The sequence below is a fragment of the Saccoglossus kowalevskii genome, chromosome 10 (genome assembly GCF_978046115.1).
Source record: "Saccoglossus kowalevskii chromosome 10, keSacKowa6.1, whole genome shotgun sequence".
NCBI lineage: Eukaryota > Metazoa > Hemichordata > Enteropneusta > Harrimaniidae > Saccoglossus > Saccoglossus kowalevskii.
This window is the reverse complement of record NC_140650.1, coordinates 10,296,662-10,305,253: the sequence shown is the minus strand read 5'-3', so window position 1 is coordinate 10,305,253 and position 8,592 is coordinate 10,296,662. Positions and strand designations below refer to the sequence as shown.

Here is an 8,592-nt window from a genome sequence, read left to right as displayed (position 1 = left end):
ACCACTTTGTGAAATAATTTGAAACGGTTCCACACTATGGTGTCAGAAACTGCCTCTCAAAATAAAAAGGGCTGGTTTGTTCATGATATTGAAGGCCTGGTTTGGAGAAGTGTCCTCAACATATTGACTGAAAAGAAATTGGATTATGACCTTGATGATGAAAATGAGAAACAGAAGTTAGAAATAGTTGTAGGTGAGGGTGGCCACACTTTCCAAGATTTCAAGGGAGTGTCCCAAAATTTCAATTTGCCATCAGTGGTGCTATACATCTGACAAAATATAATGGTAATGAAGTATGGAGAAATCCAAATCCAGTCTTCTGATGCAAGCCGCATTCCATTTGCCATTATAAATGCCTCAGAGAGTGATGCACTGATAGAAATTGATATTCTTCCTGTTCTGGCATGCACTGAAAAATTTGCCCAACATGGTATAAAGGGGATGAAATACTGTAGAAAACTGGAGCGAGATGAAAAGTATAAAAGTTTGGTCTTGCAGAGAAAGAATACCAGTTTTTTCTGCAATTTATGTTTGGCTACAGTTCATAAATGTCACAATCCAAATCATGAATGGGATATGTCTATCACTCTTGCGGATATGAATTCATGGGCAGAAGAAAAAAGTAATGGTCAGAGTAATCATCCTCTTATAAAGTATGACCCCATAAATGAATACACTATGGATCACCTTCATGCTACATTGAGAAACGTGGGTAAACTAATTGACAAGCTCTTCAACGAGACTCAAAAGATCGACCAACAACTGGAATTTATACAAAAGATCAAAAACATGATGTGAAGCAATATGAAACAAAACTGGTCGACCAATTTGATACCAAGGTTGAAATTAATGAAGCAAATCATTCAGCAAAGTTACTTCAAGTTACTAAAAAGGATGATCTTAACAAACTTGATAAGAAACTTGAAGCAGCTTCACTAGCATTTGAAATTAAATACACTGAACACATTGAAGTGAATTTGTTGGATTCTGCTGAATCACATTTTGAAATTTTATTTGGCACACACAAGGAATACAAATGCACACTATGCGCATCACATCTCCATGTTGTATATAAAATCAAGCCAGGTATCACTCGTCACATGCAAACTGTCCATGGTAAGTTCAGCACAAAAGATCTGAAACAAAACACAAGATGCATTACTAATCTCAATATTTAATATCAAAAATCTGTCATAATAATTATTATTTACACTTGGTAAAACTATTCCAAAGTCAGCCTAAATTGTCAAATTTGTAATGACACTATTTTCTATGAAGTCTTTGACTGTAAAAAATGGGGCATGTGGAGGGGGCCTGGCACATTTTCTTTGAAAATCATTTGTTATTAAACTAATCTCAATATTTAATATAAAAAATCTGTCATAATAATAAATTATTATTTACACTTGGTAAAACTATTCTAAAGTCAGCCTAAATTGTCAAATTTGTAATGACACTATTTTCTAGGTATTAATTCTTCAACTTCAAACACATCAATGTGTGTCACGTTTACTGGAGAAATGGGGCAAGTGGAGGGGGCGTGGCACATTTTTTTTGAAAATCATTTGTTATTAACTATATTTAGTATATTCTCACTTTAATATTACATAATTTATTATGAATAATATGTCAGAAAATAATATTGAGAGAAACGAATGAAATGCATTGGTATCAAAAACAGATACATGGAAAATGTTCATTTTATCCCTATACCCATAGTATCTCAATAGTGTATATATTATCTCAATAGTGTATATATGGTATGCAAATTAATGACAAAATACATTATGACACTTTATTCACTACTCCTATGAGGGACATAACGTGTATATGGTCGATCTACATATCGTTGTAAAGCTCTCGAAATCCCTAACAAAATTACGTTTTTCATTTTCACGACCAGCACTTTTGCAACAAAAAAGGCGCCAACAATGGAAGAAATCGAACGTTATTTTCTAAAAATTGCTTTTTTTGTGTGTAAAACGTAAAAAAAAAGGACTTACCGAACGTAACTTTGTGAGCCGCCATGTTGACAATCCATGGGAGGCACTCTCGCGGTAATTCTAACATAACAGTGAGAGGAGTAGGCCAAAAACCACCAAAAATGCAGTAATTTCGCATAATCAATTATAGTCTATAACTATTTATTGAAATGGTTAAAACGATCCGGGTAAAAAACTTTAAATACATCAAAAAATGAGAATTCCAGTATCAAGTTGGGAATGAGGCTGGTGGGTCAATTGAGGTCATAGAATGGTAATAGCGTGTATGCTAGTTTTTCTTTCAATTTGAAATTGCGCCCTCGTGCGGAGATAAAGTGTATATTGGATGGTACAAAACGCATTGAACTCTGGGATATCACATTTGCCGTGCCGCGGTCAGACGGCGTCATGAAATCTATGCATAAAAGGCGGGCGACCTGCGGCTGTTTGATTTCCTACTCTCTCCTAAGCTAGCGATTGGTGAGAATGGTTATTAATATATTACTCGATGTACTTGTAAATCGGACAGTCATACCGCAATTGTGTTGAAACATTTTTGGGGCAGTAAGTAACGTCAGAATATTGTTTAAAATAAAATATTCCATCCAAATCAAATCTAAATCAAAAGGGTCAAATTGCGTGCATATAATTATAGATATAACTAAATATATTTGAATTTTTGACGGCTATTCAACGTTTGTGCAAACCAGAATAAAAAAAAAAGGTAGTGTATACAATAGCGATATGACTGAGATAGTCATGGCATTTGTTTACAATATTGTACCGGCTCTAGTATTGGACACAGATGAACTTGTTCGCGAACGATACAGAGTGGTATAGATTTGAAGAGCCGTTCCGAATATATAATAGTTAACACTCGTTGTATATCCCCAAACATTTTGACTACTCCCGTGCCGGTGACCAGTGTTTGGGCGAGCGGTCGGTGTTTTCAATAAGCGAGCGAGAGAAAAAAAACAAAAATACAGTGCGGTCGGAAAATACAGTGCGGTCGGAAATTAAGCGATCGTTTAAAAAGTGGGAAATTAGAAAAAATGAGTACTGTGGTTCAAGTGATATTAGCATATTTCTCATTTAGTTTTAACTCGTACAATGTTTATTCACTCACTGTTTACTATAGCCAGAACGCTGTACTTGTCTTCACTTTGAGGTTAGTTCTTCCGCCGATTTCTCGCAACCAACAACGTGATTTTTTATTTTGGATTTCGAGAAACATAACATGAATCGTTATGGCATTCATAATACAACACCTCGCCAGGTTTCAACTTTTAAGTAGTCAGTTAACAAGGTCTTTCACAGTAGCATTTCTATGGGATTGACGTACTAGCATGAATGGGTTCATTTATCAGTATTCACTGATGACGTCATTTGACTGGCCCTCTAGAGGCGAAATAACGCCAGGCAAAGCGGGCGTTTGTCGTCTGCTTCACAGCCCGTTTTATACCCGATATTTCGGGCATTTCGCAGCACATATAAGTTATTTTTATCGACAGAATTCATTCATAGATCTCAAATTTCATGTAAAGAGTGTCAAAAGCCACACCTCTGCTTTAGTTCGAACTTTATATTCCAGAAAAGCCCTTCTATTCAGTCTTTATCTTATACATGATGCATGAGAGGCCCTGCGCGTACTCACTTACAGCCGTACTGGATGTTTTTAATCACAATTTTCTCCAAGACCATCACCCGGCGCGTATACTACGCGATATAGCACAGGAGAACGACATATACGAACGAGCAATGCTTTACTGCTATTATATTATACCAACAATATTTCTGTGTAAATTTGATGGTGACAAATTTTAAATACAACCTATTATTTTGGCTTTTTTGATACACCGAGGAGCGGTATAAATTATAATTATTTAGAATCAATGTACTATACGTGTATTTATTATATATAAATGTATAGAAGTTCCACGATAATTTTACCATTATTTCCAAATAATTTGCTTGTGAAAACTCGTAATAAACAAATAAAAGTTTGTTATATTTATTGTATATATAGTTATGTTAACTCATACAAATATATACGATGGTTCCAAGATACCTTTATAACAACCTCACATCATGGCAAAAATGGAAAACAAATCCTGCACAGAAAACAATTCTGCAAAAAATCCGGACTGAAAAAAAAAACACACAGAAAGAATTACGTAAATCCGCGCAGAAGAAAATTTCGGGGCTCAGCGCTGCGCAAATCGAAAACATTTTTTGCGCAAATTCTCTGCCATCACCACCACAGAATTTCCAATGGTAGACCCCTTAAATAATCGCATTATCTATTTTCGGTCTCGTGAACCTTCGGACAACTGGGATATCCCCGATTTGACGCATATCGCGCGAGGAGTTCCGGGAGTTTGTTCGAAACTGTCAATCGTCGGTCGAACGTATATAATATAATGTACGGATATTATAAATCGTTTCAGTGATTTCTTTACTAAATAATGATATTGTAGAAATAAACTAACCCGAAAATTGCGTAAATCTGCTAGTCCCGTAGGCGTCACGGTTCTGCGCGGTTTTATTGCATTCAAGGACAATATATTTCAAGCTCGTTGAAGCCTGAAATTACGCGGGAAATTTAAAACTTCAAACACAAATTTTATTATCATTAGTATGCGTTTGTTTTTGGTGTTCCAAAGATTGAATTTTTCAGTATTTTGTGCTTTATTGCTTACAAAAAATTGATTCGATTGCTTATGAAGTGACACCCTGTCATAGTGAAGAAGTAATCCTACTTATTTCATTTTATGCACCGTTTATGTATTAAAGTTATGTTTATCTGCATTTAAGTTTGCAATTCGCTGAGATTCTTACACTACTGCTTTATTACTAAACAGTTTTTATGATTTTATATTTTATGATATTTGAGGCTAGAAATTGTGAGTTGTGAGGACAAATCGTCTTTGATGTGTCCGGTCAGGGTGAGTGATATACATTTATAGTACATGAGCCTGTTTAAATTTCCTGATCTTTGCAAATGTTTCTTCATACTATAGTGTATATAAACACCTCGTTTTTGCATTATTTCAACTCTCTGATAATGATGTCATTATTTTAGAGCCAACTGATATTAATGCAGGTTTCTGTAGTATATCTTTGTCATATACACACAGAATTAGGAAATAAAAGAACTCGGATATGTATATCTGGATTGGACTCTATACCATTGTCTACGTGTCATATTATCTTAGCGTTACATTAATATTTTATTCACTAAACAATATTTCACTAAAATATGTGACAAAAAAGTATAAAGTACCGTGTATGAACACTAAGTGTAACAATCCGCCTGTCAGTTGAGAAACAGCGAAATACGACGCAGCTCGACAATTGTGTTTTGACAGCGTTTGTATTTTTAATTAAACAGGCCAAAATAAACATGCGTCTAGGAAGACAGATACAATGTAGCCGAGCATTTACAACGTTTGCGGTTGAAGATGATTATTCTGAATACATAATGATATCATAAATTTTCAACTACACACATTTTTATTCATAGAATAACGCATCTGGTACATTGACTACCAGCACAATATCAAACACGGCTACTTTTTCAAACAGTCACTTGATTTATATCAGTTGTAATAATTAGACACTAATATATTTTTTCATATTTTTATCCCTGAGTATAGTGATAAAAAATGTATATATACATGTTTGGGGTGATGAGTTCTCCACTAAATCACCTATTGAAGACGTTCAATTAAGTTATTGTCGGTATCTACTGGGGGTGTCACAACACACACCAATTATGGCCATGTATAGCGACTTAGGCAGATACCCCCCTAGACGTATTGATAAAAAAACAAATAATTAAATATTACAGTCGGGCCATGAATTCTAATAATACGTTACTCAAGGAAGCTTTTGTGGTTAACCAAAACATTAAAAGTAAATGGTATCTAGAAGTGACATCATTATTAAACAATATCCAACAATATCATTCAGTTAGCAACTGTGATAAATTAACCTCGGCACAAATGAAACAAATTGATTTGGGCATCAAGGATTTATTTCTAACAAGATGGAAAGGTGAGGTCCATAATGATAACCGCACCAAAGCAAATGAGAAAAACAAACTAAGAACATATCGGCTAATCAAATCAGATTTAAAACTTGAGCCATATTTAGTCAAGCTAAAAAACTTTGAACTGCGTAGTGTGCTTGCCAAATTTCGTCTTAGTGACCATAGTCTCAAAATTGAAATGGGTCGTCATAAAAAAATCCCACTAAACAACAGGGTTTGTGACATGTGTAACAAAGGTCTAATTGAGGATGAAATGCATTTTCTGCTGGAATGCAACAAATATAATGAGTTGCGTGCCAAACTGTTCAATAAAACTAAGGATATGATCCCAGCATTTGAAAATAAACCTGCAGAGAAAAAATTCATGGAATTGTTACAGAATGAAAACATTATTATACCAGTAGCACAGTTCATAAGTAAAAGCTTTGAAGTCAGGAAGCAGGGTCTTGACATCTTAATGCCTGCTGTCAATTTTGTAATTTTATATTAGATTGTATTTTAGAGATTTTGTATTATTTAGTAATTTAGTGATTGTATTTGTTATTTAGTATATTGTGATTTTTTTTTCATATATATATTTCTCCTTGTACTTTGTGACCATTTTCTTTCCCTCCGGGGATTGTGTAAGAGTCAATAAGTAAATAAATAAGGTGGTTTTTGAAGGTCGGTATTTCTCTCTAGTGTCGAGATACACTCTAGGACTCCCATTTTTAAAACAATTGATTGGAAATTAACCATACTTCGCCAACATGTGCATTGTATTCATATTTTATACGTACAAGACATTTTTGATTTTATAAGGCTTGTGTAAGACTTGGCCGAAGAATTTTCCACTGGCGAATGGGAAGTAACCCGAATGATGACCTATGACCTCAAAGCTTTCAATATTGCATTGAAACCCGGAAGCACGGTATATATATGTAATTACTGGGCGTGAACAGTTTTATGTTTTGTTTTTACTTTAACTGTGTTCCATATAATGCGGAAACAATATTGTCTGTTGGAAAATGTGTGTAATGAAGCTGTATACTGGCAATTAAATTTATTTAACCTGAAACACCCTTGCCTGTGTTGCTTTCTTATAACATGAAATATTTTATAAAACACTGAAGAACTAGTTTGTTTTTGACTTATTTATTAATTAAAAACAAGGGTAATATTTTGTTTGGCACGTATTTTACAATCCATTAACAAATTAATGTATGGAGAAATTAGGCAGTTTACAAACAAAATCAATTCAATACAAAATTGATAATTACAGATCAGTTCAAAGTGCCCTCCACTGGATTCTTCATTGATCTGTCATGAATTCAAATATTGAGAGCCTCATAAGTTATAACATTATGCCAAGGAAAAATTGAATTTTTTCTGAAATTCTATTCTTTGGCTAATTCAATTGCTTTTTTATGCAAAAGAACTAAATTTTTTGTTATTCATCCCACTAATAGTTGCCAACGGGCATCATCGTCAATTCATGATAACCAACTTGGGGGTATTTTTTAATAAAACCTATTTACCGGGTATATACAGTGCATATTTTCACAAATATAGTCCATTAATATTCTCAATATTCAAATGACTAGATGCAAGAAAAAAGTCTTTAATTTCGAAATATCTAATACTATATGATGGACGAGAACATGTTCAAGCATATTGTTGTATACAATAGGGCGATGAATTATAATTTATCATTAACTAACAATATAGTTCAGAGCAAAATGATAATTGTGTCCATTTCTGTCCTTGGTCATGGTATTAAACTCAAACAAAGTTCTCTTTTTAATAGTGACAGAAAATTTCAGTCTTCAGTTACACCCAAACTAACATGTTCATATAACATAATCGTGAATGAATACATGTACTTGGCATTATGTGTGTTAATATTTATGTGATATTGTTGTTAATTTTGGAGATACAATAGCTGCAATTTAGAAGAATAACCATGAATACAATAGAGGTAATTACCATATTACATTGCTATTCAAATTGGTCAATACTCTTACCGGATATGCTAAACAAACAGCTGTAAAAAGAGGTTTTTTTTTACCTCCATTAGACAGGAATGTATGGGACATTGTAAATTTACAGCCTAAAAGTATCTTAGAAGAAAATACTCATGAGGATCTCACAATTAATTGTTTTCAGCAAAGATTTCAGAGAAATATTAGATACATAAGCCCTAGTAATTTAAGCTTCAAAAAAACTTTCTGGCCAAATTGTTTTTCAAAAAGAGACGTCCTTGATTTACTTATGTGCAGTGCCAAAACAACACTTGTATTTTACAATACAGTGAAGTTTAATCTCATGGATGTTTTCAGTATTACATAACATTTTTTTTTATCATACTACCATGTCATACAATACTACTATTAAACAAAATTATTTACAAATACATATGGGAAGGACTTGACCAGCTTTTCTTACAACATAATTTTGAACACCATCAACATATACAACTTGTTAAGGGTTACTACAGGTATTGGTAAAAATAAACCCCAAATTTAACAAGCATTGAGAATACAAAGTACATCACAAGTTGTGATTCACAATTATGGGAAT

The 8,592-nt window shown here is 33.6% G+C and overlaps 1 long non-coding RNA gene across 1 annotated transcript; it reads right to left on the bottom strand.

Moving 5' to 3' along the window:
* Window positions 1-972: 972 nt before the first annotated feature.
* LOC146737857 (uncharacterized) lies at window positions 973-2,298 on the bottom strand. The gene is made up of 2 exons (XR_014930761.1): window positions 2,004-2,298; window positions 973-1,136 (listed from the first exon to the last, which is right to left on the bottom strand). It is a non-coding gene; the product is annotated as an uncharacterized LOC146737857 (long non-coding RNA).
* Window positions 2,299-8,592: the final 6,294 nt, after the last annotated feature.